The sequence below is a fragment of the Lagenorhynchus albirostris genome, chromosome 8 (genome assembly GCF_949774975.1).
Source record: "Lagenorhynchus albirostris chromosome 8, mLagAlb1.1, whole genome shotgun sequence".
NCBI lineage: Eukaryota > Metazoa > Chordata > Mammalia > Artiodactyla > Delphinidae > Lagenorhynchus > Lagenorhynchus albirostris.
This window is the reverse complement of record NC_083102.1, coordinates 38477088-38504550: the sequence shown is the minus strand read 5'-3', so window position 1 is coordinate 38504550 and position 27463 is coordinate 38477088.

The following is a 27463-nucleotide window of genomic DNA, read 5'->3' as shown; positions in this document are numbered from 1 at the left end:
TCATTTTTTTTTTTTTTTTTTTTTTTTTTGCTAGGGCATTTTCCTGGCTTGTTCAACACTTCAGATCAGTCAGTGCAAAATGGTGAGTGCAAAAAGAACTGGGCAAGTCGCCCAGTTCTGAGGTGTGACATTGGAAAGAATTTCGCAAAGGAGAGGAGGAGGGATGTTTCTGGTCTGGTATTGGTGTCATTTATATCACTGTCTCATCCTCCAGCTGATCTAACAATCAGTTGGGTAGTTAGAGACCCAAACCTGTGTGCTCAGCTGTGTGCTGTTCTACAAATAGGAAAAATGACAGGTATCTTGCCCCTAGGAGTTTATGGTATAGTTGGGGAGTTTAGAGGATCCCACACACATAATAAGAACAAGCTCTGCAGGAGAGCTGGGGGTAACTTACGTCGTTGTTGTTGTTCTTTAATGGTTATTACAAGCTGATGGTGTTCAGAGAAAACAAATCGAGCTGAACAGCCAATGAAGGTTTCTTGGGGCTGGAGATGAGCCCTAAAGAATGTGGCCTTGCTATTGAGAAAGAAGAGTGTCTCTAGCAAGGAATCTCTTTTTCCTTTTTTCCTCGTGTCTTCTCTCACCTCCTCCTTTGCTGTGAAACTGGGCAAACCAATTGGTAAGGCAGAGTGGAGATGCCTTTATCTGGTAGTGTGTTGTAATCTGAGAGCATTAGTTTGAATTGTTTGTTTCTACCTGGCTCTGACCTTTACCTAAATCTCCAGTCTGTCATCCATAAAAGGAAGATGATAATAGCACTTATCTCTGAGGGGTCTCAGAGGATTCTTTGATGTTCTTTATTCACTGCATACATGTGTTTTCAGCACTTAATTCTAGGTCCTCTGCTAGGCTTGGGGAATACAGAGGTAAGCATATTGATAATGTTTTTGTCCTCAAGGAGCTTAGAGTCCAGCAGAGAGGATAGATGCAATTATATAAAATCCTCTGCACAGTTCCTGACACATAGCAAGACTTCAGTGAGTACTGGGGCATATCAGTGGCTATTTTCAATAATCATAGTAACCCAGTGGGGAAATTTAAAATAGAAGAAATACCCTCAACTTTCTGCCAACACAATTGGACCAGCCAGTGGTATTATGCAAATTCAATATTCTATACTGTCATTAGACCTCCTTAAAAACTTCCCAGTATTGAGTACCATAATATGCTGACTTTTTATATATGCAGTAATACATTAGGCTGGACTGCACCTCCTTCAACAGAAACTCAGCCTTTATATTTGTATGATCAGTGACAGGAAACTGTATAGCGTAAAGGGGTTCCTCATCTTTGGAACTGAGATACCTGTTATTTTCTTGACCTTCACTGTGAATAAAGTGTACCCAGTCATCCAAGCCTTTGGCACTCAAAGATGTACCACTATGCAAATGACACCTGGGGACATACCTTAATCCAATATCTATTTAGTATTATACAATTTTTGTCTTTTCTACATGTCTTGTCTCCTCCCACAAGTCCCTGTCACACATTCCTAAGAAGCAGGAATCCGAATCTGATTCAGAGGTTAGTGTGCACAAAGTTTACTAGAGCGCGTGCTAGGGATCACACCCAAGGCAGAGATGGGAAGAGAGAAAGTAGAATTGGGCAGAGGGAAAACTTGGGCTGTGGTGTGGTCTCACTGCAATCTTTAGCCAGCCCGATGGGAGCTTTGAACCTGGAAGATTGCTTCAGAGCTGTCGCAAGCTGAGGCAATGTTGCTGGGCCTTTATATACCCATGTTGAACAATCATTGGACGAGGGCTATCCCAGGAGTAAGGGCATGGCCTTGGGTGTGGTGGCTGTCTTCAGCCAACGTAGCTCCGTACGAGGGCTGGCAGAGCAAGTCCCTTATTCCTGAAGAGGGGTCAGAATGGTGCATCACAGTACCTACTACATATATACTCTTGCCTAAAAGGCAAATTTAGGGTAGGAGCCCAAGTGATTGACCTGTAATTTTTATGTTCTACCATGAGATTGCCAATGCCTGTGTAAAATGATTCTGAAACTGGTATTCAGATACCCTTAGGTCCTCCAAGAGCCTCCATTACAACAGAAACTTGACACAATATTGAGACTTGGATTCTCTGAGATGTGTAGTTGTTGGGGTTAGAGAAGAGACTCAGTGTTATCCAGATAATCAACTCACTTCTACAACTAATCGTTTTACCCGTGTTTGGTTACATAGTTAGAGCTGAAACTTTGGCTCTTTTATGAGCGCTTTCTTGGGTCCTGAGTCAGCATTCTCATGAAAATGTTATAGTCAAATTAGGCAGTTGCCTATCACTTACTGCCTTCCCTATTGCATGTATATTCCTCTTAATCTTACTTACATTAGCAATAAATAGCTCCTAGAGAGCATAATGATACTTTTATTTCTATCAAGCACTATGATCACTGGTTCAGCCATATCACAATACACTGCTGTACTGAGCTAAGCTAATGAGTCCTCAAAACAGTGTAACAGAGTCACAAGTGAGAGTTTATTCAGTTTGTGGGTTAAATCTCCCAGGAATATATAAAATATAGGCCTTCTGAGTTTATGATTATTTTCTTTTAATTCGTTACCTTACATCTGATATACTTCCAATTCAGAAATGGAGAAATCTTATTTTGTTTAAAAATTTGTTCTTTAATGTTTTTATGCTTTTTAAAAGTAAAAGCTATAAGGTAATACAGTGGAAGGGGGGAATAAATTACACATAAAATCTATTTCCATATTAATGAAGTGTGCTTTTGGAGAGAGAATAGATGATACTTAAATTTATTTCCTTCAAGAAAAGGTGTTGTTAAAAATATAAATGTGAGATTTCTGGTTAGTTACATTTTTCTATTTATGTCTTAAAGGAAGTGTTTTGTTTAAAATTACCAGGAAAAATAATCCACAAACAAAACAAAACAGATTAATGACTGGTTACAGATTTAAGACTCCATTTCTTATTTTAAACCTAGGGCTGTTGTTTTCAAACTTTTTAAAGAATTGGAGTATTTTTACTCCATAACTGTAATACAAGTTGAAAACAAATTATTTTATTTTAATAAGCAAGGATGCCTAGTGCTCTCCCCCTCAACTAATATTCTTTTTATTGCTTCCTTTCTGTACTTAAACTTTTGAAATTTTTCAAGTATATACAAATTGTAAAGGATAAGATTATAAAACCTCTGTATCCATCACTCGGTTTCTCCAGTTATCAACTCATGTTTAACCTTGTTTTGCCTACACTACCCACTCGCCCTACCCCTGTCCAGATTATTTTACTGTTATATAATTTCTCTGTATATAAATATTTCAATGTGTATCTTTATAAGGTAAGGACTCTTCAAAACACAGAACCACAGACCTATTATTACACTTAAAAATTAACAATTTTCTAGGAGTATTAGACACCCAGTAAGTGTTCAAGTTCTTTGAGTATGTCAGAAATTATGTTTCAAATCATCAACATTCAAATAAGACTCACGCATTACAACTGGTTGATACAACTCTGAAGTCTCTTTTGCTATGTAGGTTTCCTCTCCATCTCTAATTTTGTTTCTTACAATTTCTTAGAAGAAACCAGGTCATTTATTCTGTATGGATTTTGCTGATTGCATTCCAATGTGTCAATCAACTGTCCCATCTATTTCCTGTAAATTGGTAGTAAAATCTTGAATTGATTAGATTTAGTTTTAAGTTTTGGACAAGAATACTTGAGAATGTGTCATACTTCTACTAGGAAGCATACAATATCCTGTTAACTTTTTTATGATGTTAACAGTAGCCATTGATGATTATTGCCTAGATCCATTATTTAATTACGGTGTTAAAATATTAAAATTCTATCACTCTCACTTCATTTATTAGCTGCGATACTTCTGTAAATAAATACTTCTCCTTATCAACTATTTAGGTATCTTAAGGTTCAGTTTGTATACAGATTCAGTTTGCATGATTCTTTATTTACTAGTTCAAAATAACAATTGGTTCCCAACATCCTCTAGGTATAACCAGTAAATTTTATTATCTACCACGTACTATATATTTTTGATGTGTCAATCCATAGAAGCTGTTACACGTATTCATGTTTAATTGTCCTATCTTCAGCCAATGGAAGCCTCTTTAAGTTGGTTTAAGTTGGTACACCCTTTTGACTCTTCTGTAATACTCTTTAGTAGCTTCCTAATTTTCTGGTACGACAGGAAGTGCCGGTTTCATTTTATACATTTTATATTACAAACCTAGAAATCTCCACAATTCCAGGAAATGGTATTAAAAGTAACAATTTGGGTGCTAGGGGTTATTTGCTTATTGTTAAAGTTATTGCTTTTGATTTGGTCATTGTATCTAGGCTTATCAAGACAGAAAAAGCTCTGTTCACTGAATAAATTACATCATGAGTTCTAACTGATACAGTCTACTCACTTAAGACTACAGAGTTTTTATTTAACTGCATCGATCTTACATATATGTCTTCTTTGTCTCATGCTTGAAAAATCTCAGTTCTCAAAGAAATCAATATAATCATTCATTTACTTTATCCCATGATACACACGCAATGAACTCAAAAAATACACACACTACCACAGGCAATGTGATTAAGATTTTTTTCCCAGTTCCTTTTGTACTCAGGTTATGTCTCACCTGACATACATGGTAAAAGTTGCTGTGTTTCAGAGTCACTTAAAATAGTCCTATTTTGCTACAAACTCAATACATAGTTGGGTTTATTTGCTTTGCTTTAGCTTTTTAGAATTGGCTTTTTAAAAAGTTTTATGCATATATTCATTGTTCCAATGTAAAATCTATAAACAACGTAAATTCAGAGAATAGATTCTATCTGTCTTCCTGACCTTATGCCTTACCTTCCATATAGGTAAACACTTTGAAAAAATTTTAATTGATCCATCAAAACCTTTATTTTGGTACTTAGGAAGATTTGTGGTTTTGTTCCAATGATTACACTAATACTTTTTTTTAAATAACGATTAACATTTATTTTATTTATTTATTTATTTATTTATTTTGGCTGCCTTGGGTCTTTGTTGCTGCGCGCGGGCTTTCTCTAGTTGTGGCGAACAGGGGCTACTCTCCATTGCGGTGGGCAGACCTCATTACGGTAGCTTCTCTTGTTGTCGAGCACGGGCTCTAGAGCGCAGGCTCAGTAGTTTTGGCACATGGGCTGAGTAGTTGTGGCACTCAGGCTCTAGAGTGCAGGCTCAGTAGTTGTGGCACATGGGCTTAGTTGCTCTGCAGCATGTGGGATCTTCCTGGACCAGGGCTCGAACCCGTGTCCCCTGCATTGGCAGGTAGATTCTTAACCACTGCACCACCGGGGAAGTCCCACTAATACTTTTATATAATAACCACAGTCCCTTTCTTTCTAGATGTTGTCCTTTGGTTTCCTACTATGAGTGCTACTGAAAGTAGCTAATGACCTATTTCCCTCTCCCCATTCTCTACCAGCATTATTCTTTCTCAGTTAATAAAAATAATCATTTCCTTATAATTATCTACTTTTCATGTACTCTCCCCATTATTCACCTCTTTCGATAGCTGTGTTTAAGGATATATAGCCATTACATACTATGCTTTCTCTACTATAAACACCATTTAGCTTTAATTTTTCAGGCATATATCCATTTAATGTTCATTGCTAGTCCTAATATTTTCACTCTAGTCATTTTGATTTTCAGAAGCCCATCCTTAGAAAATGCCTGAGGAAGGGTTTATAGGCATAATATTCTTAGAACTCTTGAATTTTCATAACATTTTGTCATGGCTTTTGTAATTGAAATTGTTTATGCTAAATATTAAATCATTGGCTCACATTTACTCCCTGTGTTTCTTTTTTACTAAACTGTCTTCTGTCATGAACTGTGGCTAGAAACAATTTGATAATCTCATCTTTTTTTAAATTAGTAACTTAGTATTTTCCCTGGCTGTCCCATGGACTCCATTTTTTTCTTTAAGGTTCACCATATTATTAGTGTATTTTTCTATGTTGGCTGTTCTGGTTGTAATGCCAAGTTGCTGTTTATTTTGAAGTTTATCAAATTAAAATTTTTAGTGTTCTATTTCATTGTAGTTCTTTTCTTGCCTTTTAGTATATATTATATCTTTTGCTTCCTCTATTTCTATCACTGTCTCTTGAATCTTATATCTTCATATTTTTATTTTTAGAATTTTCTCCTCATATGCTATTTCTCTTAATATATTATCCCTAGTATTCACTCTTATGTTCTTCCAGTTATTTATTTCTGAAATAGTTTTCTTTGTCTTTTCTGTATTTTTCCAGCTATCCAGGACTTTTCTCTAGTCACCTAAATTGAGTTTTGTACATCAGATATGTCATTACTTCATTATTTCCATAATTTCTTGTAACTTATTTTGATGTGTTAAATTATAATTTTCACTTTTTCAGGAATATTTCTTATATGAATTCATTTGTTTATAGAACCAGTATTCACCTTATTTTTTATTGAAGTATAGTTGACTTACAATACTGTGTTAGTTTCAGGTGTATAGCATAGTGATCTGCACTTTATTCTTTAAACATATTTTGAATGGGGTTTTATCATAAACCTTTTGCTACTCATGTCTAAATGGAGTCGTTTTTCCTCTATTCTTATTAGAAGATGTGCCAGGATAGCTCTCCTCACATTAGAGCTTAAGAATTACTTCTGTTATTCTCACAAAGTGTTCAAAATTATGGCCTTGTACTTTCTGTGATATGGAAGCCCTCCTCTCACTTCCACTTTTATGGGGACCTTTCTTTTGTCTCTCTTATTCCTCTCGTTCAATTTGGTTTCTATTTCCAATAGTTCCTTCTCAGTGAGACCTTTTGTCCTAGAAGAAACCTTCATCTAGTTTCCAGAGTTTAAAAGACCCAGACCATTCCACCACCACCTGACTTTATTGTGGTTCTTTTCCTCTAACCTGCAAATTGGAGCCCATAAACCTCCCTGCCATCTTTGGCTGCTGCTCTCAGCTTGGCCTGTTGAGTATCCTGGTTAGTACTGTTAATTTTCTGGCTCTTCGTGCCATTGGAAGTCTTTATTTTTCCTTCCTCCTCTTCTACAATTGTAGATTGCACATGGGTCTTATTGTTATTGGTGCCTTACCTCTGTATTTTCAGGTTTGGGAGACACCTTGCAGCTGCTTTTTTGCAGAAGTGCTTTGAGACTTCGGTTTTAGTATTCTTGTTGCTCTGTCAGTTATCATGGAAGGGGATGGGATTCAGATAGATATTCAAAAACTTTTCTGCCATCATCATTTTCCCAAGCCAGTATCTTAAGCCGAAGTTCTACTCAACATTTCTGAAAGAGAAAAACTGTATGGAAACTTTCCATCAAAAACTGAGTTAGACAGTTTTTGATGGAAAGTTTCCATACAGTTTTTCTCTTTCAGAAATGTTGAGGTAATTAGGTAAAGTGATATATTTCTGTAGGAAAAAAAAAAATTTCTGTGAGAATAGTGTTCTAGGAAAAAAGAACATATAAAAAGAAACCAGTCCTACATCTTAGCAAGAGGAAGAGGAGAACGCAGGCAATGTAGCTAGATTTGGATGTGACAGTCACCAGCATCACTGAGTAATTTTCTAGCCGTTTCAGTGCTGAGCTCATTGTAGGCACCTGGTGAATTTCATGAATGAATAATTAAAATCATTTGAGCCTTGGTAGCTTCCTTGCTTAGTTACTCTGAGAGTAACAAAGAATATGTGTAAAGTGTTTCACACATCACTCTCCTGCCTTCGTCACCTTAGGTCTCCTGATGACAAATGAGTGTGTTTATGTGTGAAGGCTCATGCAGGTACGGAGCATCCCCACTCCCCACTACTGAAGATCTGTGTTCATCATGGCTTTATATGATAATATTCAAGTAAATTGTAGGTTTTTTAAAAGTTAGAAATATGCCTTCATGAGTGACATATTTAATTTTGAAATTGCTGACAATCCCAGGCCTCTGTCATGGGGGATCCTGGCTAGTAAATTATCATTTGACCGCAAAAAAATCTCTCGGACACATCAGCAAGGCTTAGAAACAGCAAAGACACTTAACTGAGGCTTTTAGTGGAAGCTTAACTGGAGCAATGATAGGACTGGTGATTAGGAGCAAGCAGAGGAAAAAAGTGCCAATTTTTTAGAAAAGATCAACAATCACAACAATTCAAGAAATGAAGGCTGACAGCGAATTGATTGCTTCACTCCACTTCCACTAACCATAAGGGCAATAAATCTAGATGGAGAAGAACAACTGATGAATGCTCAGGCTTTGCCTGAGAACAATCCACTTAACGGAAGCCAGGAATATCTTTTCTCTGTCTCAGTTGTAGTTTCTAGATTCATAGACTAGGTTCAGATCAAGCAGAAAGGTGAGACAACTGCTTATGTTTTTTCTTCTACCTTTCAAAACTTATATATTATACTCCATTAATAGTTACTATAAAATATTGGCTGTATTCTCTGTGATGTAAAATACATCCTTGTAGCTTACCTATTTTATACATAGTTGTTTGTACCTCTTAATCCCCAACCCCTAACTTGTCCCTCCCTGCTTCCCTCTCCCCATTGGTCACCACTAGTTTGTTCTCTGTATCTGTGAGTTGTTTCTTGTTTTTTATGCTTATTTTTTTTAGATTCCACATGTAAGTGATATCATACAGTATTTGTCTTTCTCTGAATTATTTCACAAAATATGATACCCTCTGGGTCTATCCAAGTTGTTGGAAATGGCAAAATTTCTTTTGTTATGACTGAGCTGTGTGTGTGTGTATGTAGTCATAGCTTCTTTATCTGTTTATCTTTTGATTGATACTTAGGTTGCTTCCATACCTTGGCTATTGTAAATAATGCTACTATGAACACTGGGGTGCATGTATCTTTATGAAGTAGTGTTTTCATTTTCTTCAGATATATACCCAGGAGTGGTATTGATGGATCATAGGGTAGTTCTATTCTTAATTTTTTGAGGGGCCTTCCTTCTGTTTTCCACAGTAACTGTGCCAATTTACATTCACACCAACAGTGTACAAGGGTTCCGTTTTCTCCACATCCTCTCCAACGTTTGTTATTTGTAGACTTTTTGATGATAGCCATTCTGACAGATGTGAGGTAATAGCTCATTGTGGTTTTGCTTTCTGTTTCTCTGGATGTTGAGCATCTTTTCATGTGCCTGTTGGCCGTATGCATGTCCTCTTTGGGGAAAAATGTCTATTTGGGTCTTCTGCCCATGGGCAAACTGCTGTTTATGGCAGAAATGGTGTTTTTTAAGGTAACAGGTCACTATCCTCAGTTGCATGTCTCTATGCTTCTTACCTCCATTTGGAGTTTAATTTCAATAAATGAACAGGGTGGGAAATAGGGGAGGTTGATGATGGTTTAAGCATTGTGACAGCGGTAAATACCTCAAATGTGGTGCTGTATATAGGGGCTGAAGTTACACAGTACATAAAAAAACAAGATTCTTATAAGTTCAAGACTTTAGAGGAACAGAAAAACAGGCATGGGGAAGATTTTCCTTAGCATAGTAGAAATATAAGGATGAATGCTTGATAACACTGGGAATTAAACAACAACCTGGGCCCATAAATTTGCCACTGGCTTTAAGGCAGAGAAAGGAACTACAAGCACCTAAGTGGGAACTGAGCGTAATCATGGTAAATTGTCTACACTATCTGCCAGCAAATGTTGCATCTGGATGGAGTTCTTTTCATACACAGGTAAGTAAATAGAAAAAAACAGCAAGGTGAGCCTGTAAAAACAGCAAGGACGGTAACAGCAACAGCAGCGGCAACAACAAAGCTGCAGAATAGGAAAATGGGATTATTACAACTAGTGAGAAGCAGAGCATACCACTGAAAATAGTCTATTTTCAGACTTCATGAAAGAACCAGAAATGCAACAGCAAAATGTTGTTCTGCTTCTTCAAGAGTTTATTGGAAGAGGAGATTTTGGTGAAAAGTTAAAATAAGAAACAAAGGGAGATGGTAAAATGGTTGCAAAAAATGAAAAAATGCAATAGCAAAATCAAAAGCTACGTTGGAGATATAGTATATACTAGAATGACATTGTGGAAAGTAAAATCAATAAAGAACAAACGTAAAGTTCTCCAAGAATATAAAGGAAAAGTACAAAGAGATTAATGTCATGATAGAGACAGTAATAACAAAACAGAACAAAGATTCAATCTAGAAATTAAAGGTATTTCTGAATTAGATATTAGAATAAAAACCATATTTTAAAATACAATTAAGTACATTACTGAACTTAAATTTTATTTTTTAAAATATCTGAGAGTGTAGATTTAAAGACTTCCCATACTGATGTAAAAGTCAAAGGAAAGAGATTCATATCCTAAACCCATTCCATCAAAAGTTTTTAGGAAAGGTAAAGAAAAGTAAGCACTCATGAGTCAGGGTAAATGATTATCGATTACAAAGTAACACAAATCAGGTGGACCTGAGGCTGTTCCTCTGTAGCATAGAAAACATAAGTGGATCAGGATATTTTGGAAAAAAAAAAAAATTGGGAGGAGTGCAGATTAACCAGTAGTGATTGTCTTTCTTATGTAAACAGCAAAAAGTTCAAGGACTTCAAAGAGAAGATACATTATCTATATATTTTTCTTAATAAAGACTACTGAGCATAATTAGTCAAAAATGAATAACTTCACTATGAGATTGTCAAGCTAAAGTGAACCTTTTCTTGTTTATTTTATATAAAATTATGATATCTAAGTGTCATCAGGTGGCTTTTGTAACTTGGATCCAAACCTGAGGTCTATAATACGTTACTAAATCATTTCTTTTTTATAGATAATTTTTTAAATGGAAGTATAGTTGATTTACAATGTTGTGTTAGTTTCAGGTGTACAGCAAAGTGATTGTTATATATATATTCTTTTTCAGATTCTTTTCCCTTATAAGTTATTACAAAATATTGAGTATAATTCCCTGTGCTATACAGTAGGTCCTTGTTGGTTATCTATTTTATATAAATCATTTATCTCAATTTCTATACCTTTTCCTGAAGCAGAAAAATGTTTCTTATACCTTTAAGCAACAAGTCATATCATTTATTCCACAGTTAAGGTGTAATCGCTTGCTATCTTTGAAGACTACCTCAAATAATTTGGTTCCAGCTATAGATAAGTATGTATGCATAAATATAAAAATTGGTAAGTGTATATAAACACAAATATATACATTAATATCTATACATTTAGATAGGTATAATTATAAACAGAACTGCTATATACAGTTGAATGGTTGTGACTGAATGGGCAGGAAGGGACTGGAGTCTGGTCCAATGTCCTCTCATCAAGGAGCACCCTAGGAAAGGGCTGTGTCTACATGAAGAAAGACAAAGAGGTGACTTTTCCTGGTCAGCATTTCAAACCTGTGCCCACAGAGCTGTACCCCTTCCTAATCCATTCTCCCGGGAAGGGTGGGATATTCTAGTTGGCATGAAGGCACCATGTAGACCACCAGTATGATATACTATAGGGAGAATTCTTAAATAGCAGCTTCTCTCCCTCATACAAAAGTTGTGAAGAAAAACATAAAAGCCATTTTGACCACGAGAGCTTGAGTGATGACTTTTTACATCTTTCAATCCATATTGAATAACCTGGGTTATGCATTTTAATTAATAAAGTAGTAAACCACTGGCAGATTTTTACCTATGGCTAAACTCATGTCATAGTCCAATTAAGCCCAGTAAGTGTCCCTGAGGTAACAATACTTTAAAAATCACCACTACATGTACTAGTACATGTACTAAAAATACCCTCCTGTCGCACGTGACAGACTGAAAGAAGGGAAATTTAAAGAAATGAAGGGGAGGGGGAGTCATTACACATAGAACTGAAAAAGCCATGCTGAACTAGGAAAAAACAAAAACTATAAGGAAATAATAAAAGTAGTATCAGTTCTTCTGTCAGGTGATAGTCTTGAAAATTTCTAGTTTTATTCAAATTGTAAATAAAAATCTATACCGTTTTATACCAGTATAAAATCATATGTCATATATTAGAACTCTCAAATATTTTCAGAACAAAAAGATTAGAAGTAATTAAATCCATGTGCTATTTTCCAAGGTGAAACTAGGGATTTTATTTTCTGTACTTTGAGATAGTCTATAATTTACCGAATCTTATTTCTTTAAAGCAAAATATACACAAGTGCACTTCATTTAAATTTTTTACAAAATAGGAAACTTGTGGCAAGACTGAAGAAATAAAGAAAATTCCCTCTTATAGAACTGATTTCAATGCTCTAGGACCACTGCTGCTCTTCTATTGTTATTTATACAATACTTAGCTTATTCTTCATTTACACTCACAAAGAAATTTCTCATAATGAAGCTCTTGGACAAATGTCTTACAGAAGAATAGTTAAGGTTTTTTTTTAAGATTTAATTTACTTTGGTCCTTAACAAGCTTGCTAATAATACTTTCATCTGAATTTATAGGAATCATACCTTGTACTTAAATGTTTTTTTCTACATCTGGAAATTGAAAGATTTTATGAGCATTGCCTATTCTCACAACATTTTTGTGAAGTAGAAAGCAATAGTTTTTATCTCCATATTAGCTGAACCAACTGAGTTGAAAAGATTTGCCTCAGTCAATGGAAATGCAGAAGAGGAACTTTCTAGGCTCTGGCCACTAGCCAGGTCACTAATGTGCCTGAAAAAATAATATGGGAAAGACATTTTCCCTTAACTTTGATTTTCAAGCTCCCTAGGGACAGACTTGTTCTCCTGTAGCCATCACCAGTGAGAGTTCATGCCATATGCCTGCCTGAGAATCCTCTTAGCTTGACTAAATTTTAACAGGCTTCTTCCTGTTAAAGGAAGTCTCCGACCTCCCTTTCTTAGAGTATTTACTTTAGAAAACTTGTAAATTACAATTTAGTTTCTCTGACTGAGATGTAAATATTCTCCCAGTCTCTTGCCAGTTCAACCCAGGAGCATCTTTCTCAAGGACCTGGTATCCAACCTTTTGAAATGTAAATTGTTGAGAAGGGAAGGTAGTGCCCCTATTTCTCGGTCTCTGTGGGAAGATAGGAGCCTAACTTCAATGAGGGCCAATTAGGAAACAAAATGCCCTGATCCCATTGACCAAGCTGCCCTATAACTTTCTTCAGTACTTTTCCACTAACTCTCTCCTGCTTTGTGTTTCAATGGAGTTGAATTCAGTCTCTTTCGCCTATTTCAAGAGTCTTTAGAAAGTCTTCCTTGCCTGTTTTAATTGTGTGGTAGTTTTTTCTTTGACATGTCATGTAATGTATAGTTTTTGAGTCTTACATCTTTGCCTCTGAAAGGACCAAATCTAGGGCTCTGACTACTCTTTCTGAAATAATGTGTTAATGGAGCAATGAAAGACCATCTCCTTGAGGGGCCAAGAGGGAATAACAAAGAGTTGATGTGACACCAGTAGCTCTCATTTTTTCTTCAGTGTCAATGTAGTATTCCTGTTGAGAAGTTTCACAGTATTAAAATGTAAACATTTTAGTCAAACTCACATTTTTAATGTGTCTACTGAGTGTGCAATATTGAAGAAAGTTTACCCCGAGACATTTAGAATTATAGCCTTTCAACTTAAAAGTCATCTGACAGGGCTCATGTAGCATAGTTTGGGTAGTTTTCTATTTCAACTTTTAGCTTCTTTTCTTTATTACAAGACTTTTTTTGGTGGGGGAGGGGTTTAATCTTTGGTGGGACTCAGCAGTGATAGATCAAATTTGAACTCAGTACTCTATATTGAATGGAAACTTGAGCATTTTATTCAGATTCATCACTTTTGTTGCCTTGAATTTGGGCTTGTTGTCATTTCTGATTATGAGTACTGCATAATACAAAAGAGCTGTCCTCACAGGTTCTTGGATGTTTAAATATGTTTCTGTTTTGGCTTTATACTTGAAGAACTTGGCGATGTATTCAGTCTTTGGTTCTACTTTCCTAATAATTCGGTAAACTTTGTTCTACTCTCTTCGCATTGTTTTACTGTGGCAGAGTCTGAAGCCAGCCTGACTTTTTTGTGTATATGTGCACCCTTCCCATATAATTTTTTGGTCTGCATACCCGTGTTTTTATGGCTTTAAGTTTAGTAACTTTCCTTAAGTTTCAGTCTCGTGATTTTTCCTAAATGACTCTTGCTTTATCTTTTTTTTTAAAATAAATTTATTTATTTATGGCCGCTTTGGGTCTTCATTGCTGTGCGCAGGCTTTCTCTAGTTGCGGTGAGTGGGGGCTACTCTTCGTTGCAGTGCGCGGGCTTCTCATTGCAGTGGCTTCTCTTGTTGTGGGGCACCGGCTCTAGGCGCACGGGCTCAGTAGTTGTGGCTCGCGGGCTCTAGAGCACAGGCTCAGTAGTTGTGGCGCACGGGCCTAGTTGCTCCACGGCATGTGGGATCTTCCCAGGCCAGGGCTCTAACCTGTGTCCCCTGCATTGGCAGGTAGACTCTTAACCACTGTGCCACCAGGGTAGCCCTCTTGCTTTATCTTTAAATGGAGATGCCTATTATCTGAAAACTAGCAGTGGGCAGAGGCTAGGGAGGGAGATGAGCTAGCGGCTGTTTACAGTCTTTACTTGGGTTTATTGTCTCTTATACCTGTCACTAAATCCGATTCTTTTGACTTAGGGTGTATTTCTTTCTAATTTTCCTTTGGGTCACAGCAGAGCCTTGTGAATCTAAATTGCATTTGGCGATCACTTAGAACGTGTTTCCTCTCCCTCTGTCACTTCACTTCTTCTCTTGTAGCCTCCCTCCATTAGAAGGCAGGATAGGAGATATAAAATATCTTTTTGATGTTTTTCATTCATCTTCTCGTGCTTGCTGTTTGACAGTGTCAAACCTGTTCTCCACAAGGATGTCCCCACCTCTAAAAGCCCGCTGTACATATCTTCTAGGACTGACACATACTTTTGAGGTTCAAGGAGGTATGTGCTGGTAATTAGCCTGCCCTTTTATTTCTTTCCAGCTTTTGCTATGGCCGGTGTGTTCCATAAGTTGCAGTTTAGGATTATGATAGTTTCTTTGTTCCATTTGAGAGAGATTCCCCTGTGTTTTTCATTCCATTGTTTTTTGATGAGGGTTGAGAGGGAAATGGATAATAAAATACATTTTGTCTTTGTTACTGAAGTTCATGATTGTAATTTTAATATTGAGTTGTGTAATTATATGAAATACTTAATTATATGAAATGCTTATCACCCCTTCTAGACTCTAAGACTGATGAAGACAGGGACCATGTCTATTTTTTTGTATATTTACTCAGGCAATTCTTCCTCTAGCCTCCACGTTAGAGCAGTCATCCATCCTAGCCTCTGAGATTCTACTAGGTCCATTTTATGTTAAGCCTTCTTTGCCCCTCTAAGGTCCTTCTGTGAGGTCTAAATTTGGTCCAAGAGAACCATGCACGTTTGTTCCATGGGGATTTAAGTCAGCACATTCTTAATACTGCTGCAGATACGCCTCCCCTTCAGAGTCTACCAAGGGAGAGTTAGACACCAGGGAATACATTACAATCTGTCTCAGTGGTTCTCCTAAAGCTCCTTCCTTTGGTTAAACGTGAGTGGAGAGAATCTCCCTTTGAAGTGGAGGGACCAGCCAACTGTACATTACTAGCATTCTTTAAAATATACTATACAGTTGACCCTTGAACAATGAGGGGGTTAGGGGTGCCAACCCTCCGGGCAGTCGAAAATCACAAATAACTTATAGTTGGCCCTTCATATCAGTGGTTCCTCTGCATCCCCAGATTCATCCAACCACAGTCGTGAATTGATTGCTCTTGAAAAATATCTGCATAGAAGTGGACCTGCCTTAGTTCAAGCCCGTGTTGTTCAAGGGTCAACTGTATATGTTTATATATAAAAATCAATCTTTCTATATTTTTCTATTTATATTATATAAATCTCTTACTATATAATCTATCTCTACATAATCTCTAAATATATACGTAAAATACCTTACTGTATATAATGTAGAATGTTTAGATTTATATATAATCTCTTCTATTATAGACTTTATATCTACCAATGATATATATTTAATAGGTTTATGTACTATATATGTTAGATATATCATATATAGGTATAAGATTATATAATCTTTATCAAATCACTTAACCTGTCATCAATATTTTCATCTTGGTGAACCACTTGAGTGTAATTTACAGACATCGTGACACTTTTTCCTAAATTTTTCACATACATTTCCTATCTGTAAGGATGCTCTCCTAGATAACCACAAAACAATTTTCACCCTCAAATTTAACATTGCTATACTACTACTATGTAACATAGCCTAAATTCGCATTCCTTAATACCCAATAATGTTCTTCATAGTTTTGCTTTTTTAAAAAGTAGAATATAATTTTAAAAATCACTTATTAAATTTGTAGTCAGATCACTTTTGGTCTTCATTCTAGAATAGTTTTCTTTTCCTCCCTCCCTCCTGCTTGCCACCCCCCCCCTTTTTTTTCTTTTAAGACATTGGCATTTTTGAAAACCAGTTGTCTGGTTTTGTCTTGTTTTCTCATGTTAAGCTTCAAGTAAACCTTTTTGAAATGAGCACTACATAGACACAACTGTGTGTACCTTCTGCAACATCACAGTAGGAGAAACATGTCTGTTTATCACATTATTAGGGATGATCTATTAGATTGTTTGTTAAGGGAGTACCCTAACAGATCCCTATTGTGCACTTTTCTTTTTGTAACTAATAGGTAATCTGGTAGCTTATACTTCAGACAGTGTGAATATCCTGATCCCAAATCAGTTTTCTCCTAAATATTTTAGCATTCACTAATCATTATTGCCTGAATTGATTATTAAAATGGTGGTTGTAAAGTGAGGTCCATTCTTTTTCTGCCATCAGTAATTTAGCCTTTGGATTGTGGGCACTTTGGCACCTATATCTGGTTTTTAGCTTTTAGTGCATTAGCCTAAACTGATACAGATAGAATTTCAGTATAGCATCCTGACATAAATTGTTGTTATTAATATTTTTTTAGAGCAGAGACTTCTGCTACTTTTCATTATAAACATTCGAGGACCTAGCACAGTTACTTTCAAATGAAATGTGCTCAAAAGACTGAATAAGTTTGACTAGATGTGAAAAATATTGTACATCTATGAATATATATCTTTGCATTAGAATTTTACACTGGCCCTAATTGATAGAAAACCCTAGGTTAACATAATACATGAATTTGGAATTTCAAGAAGCTTTCTTGATTGTTCCTAAAGTATTTGACAATTAGGAGGTAGTATAGTCATGGGTAAATATAGGTTTAGACTTAAACCTATATTTAAGTCTGTGTGACCTTGAGTTATATTCCTTAAGTTCTCTATATCTCATTTCTGTAATATTTAAAATGGGACTAATAATACCCACCTCTCAGGAAAGTTTTAAGTTAAAATGACATAATGTAGTAGAAATTGTTTGGCATGATGCCTGACACAAGGCCATGCCTGAAACAGGGCACTTGATAAATGGTGGCTAATATTATTTTTGCTACTGAATAATAATAAATGTACTGCTCTGTCAAGTATACTAATTATGTATGCTATTGAGGGTATACAAATACTATATCCAATTAACAAGTGAAATATAAACTAAATGTGAAAAATTTTGATATTATCTGCTGGTTCTTCCATGATACAGATATTTGTAAATATTCTTTATGAGCTTTGCTTATAGCACATATTTACAAATTAAATCATATTGTAGGTTCCTAGAAATACAGTTTAGCCCCTCTCAAGTCATGACATGTAATTTTTTTTTTTTTTTTTTTTTTTTTGGTGGTACGCGGGCCTCATCACCGCTGTGGCCTCTCCCGCTGCGGAGCACAGGCTCCGGACGCGCAGGCTCAGCGGCCATGGCCCACGGGCCCAGCCGCTCCGCGGCATGTGGGATCTTCCCGGACCGGGGCACGAACCCGTGTCCCCTGCATCGGCAGGCGGACTCTCAACCACTGCGCCACCAGGGAAGCCCCGACATGTAATTTTTTCAAAAGCCTTTCTAAAGAGACAAATGCAGGTTGTTTGAGGCTTATTTTCCCAAACGTGGTGTCCTTTGACTCTCCTTATTTATATCTTCTAAGACGTCCAGATTCACTTTGTCTCCTTTTCCCAGGAACCCAGCACTCACAATTTTTTATAGCTCTTTTTTCTTCTATAGCAATTTCACCTTACCACACTGTGTGCACTGCTCTCTGAAGAGTTAAAACAAAGTGCATCTGGTATCTCATAACAGCATGCCTGTAGTCCATCTTCATTTTATCATACATTATCTTATCACGCTGCACAGAGTCCTTGCAGTGTTCAGCCGAATTGAAACAATCTTTCTGAAGCCCATCCCTGGTCATCTGTTCTTAATGGTTTTGCCTTCACTTTGAACAGGGTTAGTGCACCTTAGAGCAAAATCATCTTTGAAGCCGTGGCATTTTTAATGACTCCTAATGTAATAGAGTTCACTATGAAAGACTTGAATGGTAATATTTATACAAATCATATCTAAATTAACCTGGCTTCTCAGGCTAGAAAAACCTTCAAGAATCATTCCCCCTCTCCCTGGATGAAAAAGTCTTCAGAGACTAGGGTAACCATTGGCAGTGAGCACTGAATGATCTACCTGGAAATCAAGGAGGTGGTGCTGGTAGAAAATTACATTTAACTGGCCTTGTCTGGCTTTTCTTTGTTTTTCTTTTGGGGAAATCATGATGTGAATAATTTAAAAAAACCATTTTGGCAAGGGATATGCTGGTACATGTGCATGGTACATGTGTGAGTACAGCAGGATATTAATACAGAGAACTCCAAACCCTGAGACATTTTCTATTAAATATATTTTTCTGTGATTCGTATAGAGCTGAACTCAATTAAATGTATTGCAGAACTTAAATTATCAAGTCTACATCTTTTTAAAACTTACCTTTGAGAGTAAACAAGGTTCTGACTTATCAGCACCACCTGATGCTGGCTGTCTGCTCTGTACACCCAAAGTGAGGCTGCCTGTGGATGGGCCAGTGAGTGGGTAATACTGGATTATGCTGGAGAGCTGGGTTCTAATGTATTAAAAATCTTTTAGTCTAGGGCAACAAATTCTGTTAGAGGAACCAATATGTGATTTGTGTATGTAAATACTTGGGAATTTGAATACATCTTTTTTGATTGTTATCTTTTTGATGTTGAACTTTTCTTTCAGTCTCAGAGTTGGTTTGGGGGGAAAAAAAATCTGCCAGGTAGCTTACCACCTACTTCTGGCTGAAGTATGGTTGGCCATCCTGAGGCTGTGATTTTGATTAAGATCTCAGGCTTAAAATGCCTCCATGTGGCTGGTGATCTGAGAACAGTCACCTTACAGGTAGGAGCACCTTAATGGGCAGATGGGGGCAGCCAGTTTTCCTAGGCTTTTCACCTTCCTTGATTTGGACCCCATGGAAGGAGAAAGAGGAGAGAGATACAGGCCAAAGTTATAGTGAGCTTGCGCCCAGAAACGGAGTGGGGATCTCAGATGGGCAGGACCTTGGTTGGGTTTTCCTGTCTGTGTACATATATTCAATCCAGAAGGTACACAAAGATTCTGCTGCCCAGAGTGGCTGGTATGAACCTAAGAAATTACTCATGTCTTCACTCTATCTAGTCTCTGGTTCAGATATTTGATTTGATTCCTGCCTTCTTCTGTCCTGAGATGGTGCCCCTTTTTTTTCTCTCCTCCCAACCAGTTTTCAGGTATGGCTTGCATTGTACTGACATTGTTAGTCTCTATAGCCTCAAGATTTCCTTCTCTTGCTCTCCATTCTGTAGATCCCAGTCTTGATCAACTTTAAGTCCTAGGTCAGAGCCTGGCTGGGTCGTTCTCCATCATGGCAAAATAAGGATGTGTGATTTCGGTGGTAAAAGTCAGGACAGGTGTCCTTTCACTCGTACACCTTCTCCTCCTGTTCGGATAGGAATTGGCATTGCAACATTTACATTGCCAGAGCTATGAATGCCATCTTCTCCTTTAACTTATGGAGAGGGAGGGGGAAATAGGTATTTCAGAAACTGTGGCAATCCCTGCCTGTCTTTACTGTAATAGAGTCTAGAGTGAGTATTTATGCTGTTAGGTTAAAATTGACTTTGAAACTAAATAATTTATAGTATTGCCAAATCTAATGAACTCTTTGGCCCATTTCTTAGTTAACTTCCTTCCCTTCGTCCCTTCTTGAGATACTTTTTTCCTTGGCTTTTGTGATGATACTTCCATATTTTCTCCTCTCTCATATCTTCTTCTTAGTATATTTGCTTCTTTTCCAAAACTAAAACTTTAACTATTGAAGGGCCCTTGGGCACTGTCCTAGGCTCTCTATATTCTCTCTCCTGATGTCATCTCCTCCTGTCCTATAGCTTTGCATTTTTTCTCTATGCTCATGGCTCACAAACTTATGTCTCCAGACCAGATTTCTCCCTTGAGTGGCTTATCCTAAACTTAGACCTACCAATTTATCTCTTTACTTTCCCATCTACACCTATTCCATGAGCAAGTCTTGCCATTGCCCTGCATATTTCCCCCTCTGCTATCCCACTGTATCTTAAAACACCACCATTGTTCCCCTAAACTGCTACAAGTCTAACATGTTTTCTTTTTTATTCTTTATGACCTCTAGTAATCCAGTATCTACACAGAAATCAGAGTGATTTTTAAAAAAATTTCTTTAGATTTATGGAACTCTCCTGCTTAAAGCATTTTACTGGCTTATTGTACCTAGAGTGAATAGGCTTATTGTACCTAGTGGTCTATAAGGTCATGTCTGACCGTGTCTGACCCCTGCTACCTCATTGGTTGTATCTTGTAAGACTATCCCTTAACTCACTACTGTCTAGGTGTACTTCCCTCCTTTCTGGCCTTTCAATTTACCAGACTCTTTCATACTTCAGTCTTTACACTTGTAATTCCTTCTTTTTGGAAAACTTGACTCCCGGTCGGCACCTTGTTTCTGTTTCATACGTGAGATCTATCCAGTTTATCTGAAGTCTACTCCACACCCGGTTATTCTCTCCAGTCTCTTTATGGCCTTTCTTACTTGTGCTCTATAATTACCTATTTGCTGTTTATTTTCCATTCATTCATCTCCACACCCTACCTCCCGAGAATGTAAACTCTGTGGACACGTAGTGCCTGGCCGCCTTGCTCACAGCAGTATCCCTTGTTCCAGCAGTTTCTGACACATATAAGGTGCTTGATAAAATTTTGATGAATGAATTCATGGGAAGTTATATATGGCCACATCTGGCTTCTGAAGGATAACAGTCCATTCTTTCCTTTCAGTAAAACTTTTTTCTTTCTTTAGAAGGGGAAATTGCTGAGAGTATAAGCAAACAGAAGCAGGTAAGGGTCCATGGAGCTCTTTGTCATGCTGAAAAAAATTGTAGACTAAATATATCTGGAACCCTCTGTATAGGGGGTTTCTTGTTCAACTCCACTGCAGGTTTTAATGCATTTCCTCTGTTTCCTCAGACCACAAAAATGAAAATTCATGGCTTAGTACAACCTGAAATAAGGATTCAGGTGCAAGAAAATGATCATCAGAGTTAATGAGGGGTTAACAGTGCAAGCCAATTTTTGTGAAAACCAAATATAAACACCGAGCCCAGGTTGTAAGTCCAAAATCCAAAACACTCTGTAAAGTGAACAGTTTTCTTGAAAGTTTTTGGCAAACTCTTTTTGCAACAAACCCTGATCTGAACTTATATGAGCCAATTTCAAGTTTTTATTTATCCAAAATCGTATGTTTCCCTGGAGGAATGTTAAAGTTTTTAGTCAATATAAGATATTTGTAGCTCATGTACATGAAGGTCCAGATCTCTAGGATGCTTTGAGGGGCTTTTGAAATGATAGTCCCATGCATTCTGAGCTGGACTCAGTGTGGGTTTTTTTGTGGTGTCCCAGAACTACATTATATTGTTCGATTTAAAATATTTCCCACTTCCTTTCATCACTTGTTATTTAAGTAAGCATCTATTAAGGTGCATGGAAATGTTTTTGTCCAGGAAATTAAAACATACAAGCTTCTGACTATAATTTATTTGGAGAAGGAAAATAAGTTTCCTTTTAATAAGTGATATCCGACACGATTGAGGAAATTGCAACAGATAACTGGTAGCACATGGAATGAAACAAGATGGTAGTAATAAGGCAGATCTTATAGTCTTAATGGCTTTTCAGACAAATGACAGGTGGTGACAAGATTTTGAGTGTGATCCATGTTGAACTGGCCATCACTAATGATCAGGTATTTTGTTTGTACTTGGCTTTCATACCAATTGGCTTACAATATGCCACATTCAATCAACTGCATATTCAAACTCAACATTTTCCAACCCTGACAACTCTTCATTAACTCTGACCAGCATTTCACTGCAACTGAATCCTCATCTATCTGAAGGGGAGTACCTGAGGAACCAGCCTTGTTTCAAGTTCTACTGCGGGATATTTATGTCCTCAGGTGCTGCCACTGCAATTAGTCAAGCCCATGTTTGCTAAGTCTTATTTCTAAGGCTCAGGACTGCATGTTCGATAGCTGATAGATTGTTTGACATCGGGTACTATTGAAAGCAGTGTTAGTTCCAAGGAAAAAATAATAGACTGTCAGTGCATTTTATTTTCTTTCCTATACCTGGTGCTTTGTTCTTTTTCTGCTTCTTCAGTCTGTCTCTAATGGACCCTGGTGAACTTAGAAACCAGCAGTTAAAAATAGGAGCTTTCAAGGACAAAGAAGAGAAATGACTCTAGGTTGGTAAATATTATCTGTTCTAAAGAAATGGGAATACAGTGTTTGATACAGAACATGTAAATAGAATTTGTGAGTTCTAAGTGTGCATAGATGATGATCTCCTAGATGGGGAAAAAAATGCTTTCTGTATGAAATACAAAGAACAGTTTACTATTTCCTACTCTTGCAAAATATACAAGAATAACAAAAAATTTCTGCCATAATTTTTTTTTTTTTTTTTTTTTGCGGTATGCGGGCCTCTCACTGTTGTGGCCTCTCCCGTTGCAGAGCACAGGCTCCCAACGCGCAGGCTCGGCGGCCATGGCTCACAGGCCCAGCTGCTCCGCGGCACATGGGATCTTCCCGGACCGGGGCACGAACCCGTGTCCTCTACATTGGCAGGCGGACTCCCAACCACTGCGCCACCAGGGAAGCCCCTGCCATAAATTTTAATCGTACTTTTTTGAGGTAAACACATTTCACTGTACATAGATTTTATCTTAAACACCTCAATCAGTTTTGATAAATGTCTGTACCTATGTAACCCACACCCCTATCGGGATGTAGAATGTTTTCATCAAGTCAGAAAGTATCCCCTTTCTAATCTCCCACTCTCAAAAGGCAAATACGTTTCTGATTTCTATGACCATGGATAAATATTTTTCTATTCTCAACTTTATATAAGGAGACTTTATATAACTTTATACAATCATACAATGACTTGTATCTGACTTTCTTTGCTCAACATAGTGTTTTTTGAGATACATCCATGCTGTTTTATGTATCTGTATTTGGTTTATTTTTATTGCTGAGTAGCATTTTACTGTACGAGAATAACAGGTTTATTTTTTAAAATCTGTTGATGGACTCATGGGTTATTTCTAGGTTCAGCTATTACGGATAAAGCCACTTGAACATTCTTGCACATTGTATAGCTATTGTATAGCTATGCTTTCATTTTGTCTGGATGAACACCTAGAAGTGTGATAACTAGGTCATAGGGTGAGTGTATGCTTCACTTTGTAAGAAACCATCAAACAATGTTCCAAAGTGATTGTATCATTTTACCTTCCCATCAGTAGTGTATGAGGGTTCTAGTTGCTCCACAAACTCCTTACACTAGTAGAATTAGCCACTCTACTTAGTGCTTTTACATTCTGACAGTTTTAATTTGCATTCTCAGATGACTGAGTCTGGGACATCTCTTATGCACCTTCTCTGACATGAGGTAGGGGAAGAAGGGGGGTGCAGTTTACAGAAATAGGTAATACAGGAGGGAAAAAGGGGAAGGCATAATTTTGTTTTGGGTATATCAGACAGTTGGAAATATGGCAGTGGATTTCAGAAGAGTTGGGAGACACAAGTTTAGGAATCCATGACATGTTAAATGTGAAAGCATTTGGGTCCTAGTAAAAGGACCCAAATCCAGTTTTATAATTCCACAAATTGTCGCAAAATAATTCTCTCTAGCCTTTCTCCTTTCCCTCTCTGCCCCATTAGAATGAGAAACCATCTGGTCAGGGGAAGAGAAGGCTTTCATTGTGTTGAGGATATATATGGGTCTTTTTTCTAACTCTAAAATATGAGAGGCTCTGTGTCATTGATACCCCTAAAGGAGAAGAAAAGAAAGGATACAGGCACACCTCATTTTATTGTGTTTTACTTTATTGCACTTCGCAAATACTGCATTTTTTTTTTAAATTGAAGGTGTGGAAGGAAGAACCTGATGTCAGATGATTGTTAGCATTTTTTAGCAATAGAGTATTTTTAAAATATGTACAGTGTTTTAGACATAATGCTATTGCACACTTAATACACTACAGTATAGCATAAACATAATTTTGTTATGTGCTGGGAAACCAAAAAATTTGTGACTCACTTTATTGTGATATTTGCTTGACTGAGGTGGTCTGGAAGTGAAACCACAATATCTCCAAGGTATACCTATGTATGTTTTCCAAAGAACATGACCTTTCTAAATCAAAGTCTGGGTGTTCATAATTACTCTTTTCCAGACCTCAGAATTCCCTGGGAAAGACGACCTACCAAAAAGTATATGATGCTCTCCGGTCTGGGCTCTTTGAAAAGTCCCAGCCCTGGTCCCTTTCTACAAACTTAACCCTCTCCCACAAAGTTATTCCTGGAAGTGGGTAAGTGAGTGGTTCTCTAACTCTGCATATCAACAGATCCCAGATCTCTTTTTGAGATTCCAAAAGAAAAATTCATGGGCCTCCAGAGATCTGATTCACTAGCCATGGGATGAGATCTGGGACTTTTAAAGTCAAACACCACCGGTAATCCTGAGGCAGATGAGCTACAGATGTATTTTAGGAAAAATTAGTGTTGATGAATAGAACTATTAGCTCTAGTTTCCTCTTGTTCATTCTTCTTATACTTTGAGTGTGAAGGTGAGTCTGTTAAGATTTCATATCCTATTATCCTATTCATACACAGTTCTTCTCAGATTAAAATGTCATCTTCCCTTTAAACTTATAGTTAATAATAAATTAATACACAATCCATTTCATCTATTACAATGCTTATCTGAAGCCATTCTATTGAGCCTTAGGGACCACTTTTTTCAAATTTCTCCAGTGGTAAGCCACTAATCTGTGGCTTCAGAAAGGACTCTTCTTTTCTAAATTTTTATTTCATTGTGGTAAGGACATTTAACATGAGATGTACCCTTTTAACAACATTATAAATGTATGATACAACCCTGTTAACTGCAGGCACAGTGTTTTACAGCAGGTCTCCAGAACTTACTCATCTTGCAGAACTGAAACTATTCCTATTGATAAGCAACTCGCCATTTTCCCATATCCCTTGCCCCTGACAACTACTGGTCTGCTCTCTGTTTCCATTAGGTTAACTATTTTTGATACTCTGTATAAGTGACACAGGTTATATCTGTCCTTTTGTGACTTGTGACTTTACTTAGCTTAAAGTGCTCAGGGTTCATCGATGTTCTATATAGCAGGATTTTCTTCTTTTTAAAGGCTGAATTAGGTCAGATCCACTCTAGATAATCTTCCTTTGATAAACTCAGAGTCAACTGCTTTTGGGGCCTTACTTACATCTTCAAGGTCCCTTTCGCCTTGCCACGTAAGTAACCTAATAACGGAAGTAACCTCCTTATCCACAGTGCCAACTCCACTCTAGAAGAGGGGATTATACAGAAATAGTTAAACCAGGAGGCAAGGATCTTGGGGTCCCTCCTAGAATTCTACCTACTACCCCTCCTCCTGACGGCTGCTTGATGATGTTCTTTGTTTAACATACAAAACTTGCTGAGAGTTGCTGGGTGATAAGTACCCAAAAGACAGGTAAATACAACACACAACCTACAAATGACTTATTTTAAAAACAATGGAAATTTAATGCTAGAAATATGAGGAGATATTTGGTGTTACTTTTTAGTATTTGCAGGGAATTATTTTTATTTTTATTTTTTTTGCGGTACGTGGGCCTCTCACTGTTGCGGCCTCTCCCGTTGCGGAGCACAGGCTCTGGACGTGCAGGCTCAGTGGCCATGGCTCACGGGCCCAGCCGCTCTGCGGCATGTGGGATCTTCCTGGACAGGGGCACGAACCCGTGTCCCCTGCATCGGCAGGCGGACCCTCAACCACTGCGCCACCAGGCAAGCCCTGCAGGGAACTATTTTTATGTAACCAAATCCTACTGCAATTCTTATTTGACTTCAGGTAGTTCAATCCCACAAGTTGTTCTCCTCACTGAAAAGACAGTCTCCTTTAGGACAGAAATCGGGAAATACCCTTAATTATGGATGCCTATTGAAATTTTTAAAGAAAACTAAATGCTTACATTGTTTGCCTAGGAGAAAATATTTCTGGAAGTATCTCTTAAGATTCCCGTTGAATTCCTTAAGTAACTTAATATTGACTTTTCAAATATTCAAGCACCTTACAAATGCATATTACAGAGTAGTTATACAGAAGTGAACATCTTAAAGTGGAGGGGGGAGGGAAATAGAAAGAATAATCCAGAGAGAAATAGATCTTTATAATTCATTCTTAATTAGCATAATGTAATAAAATGATTTGATTAAAATGATTTCTCTCAAATTTCACCTTTTATTAAACAATTGAGTAGAGTGATTAAAATACTGATATTTGCAAGAACTTTGAGTAGCACTAATTTCTTGGTTTTATAGGCTTTACACTTGGCAGTGCCCAGCAGCAACTCTTAACTTCACTCTTCATGTGATTCACCTTATAAGGCAAAGCTTCAATTTAGGAGAAGGCAACAAAGATTAGCAACAAACATGTAAAATAAGTAACCCTTATAAATTTTTGAAAGTCTCGTACATAACACTTTAACAGGTTTAGGGAAGGATATAAAAGTACCCAAAATAATATCCACTCTTTTGTCCCTCAGCCAGTGCAGCTCACATCACTTCTGTAACACAGAGTAGTTGTAGAGATTCATTGACCTGTGGTGTGCGTGTATGAGGGTGAGGGGGAATCATTAAATATACGAACTGAGAACCAGTATTAGAAAGTGTGCTGCAGTGTTTGCTGGTGGCTTCTACTAACAGTAAAGATCATTTTATTTAGCATCTCTTCTTCTGGAAGAAGAAAAAATAAAAGAAGGAAAAGTTGGAACACTCAAGGAAAAGAAAGAAGAAGTTTTACTCTTTCCCTTTACTGATTTATGGGTGTTCAGTGGGCTTCAGTAGTCACGGAGAATCAGAGGC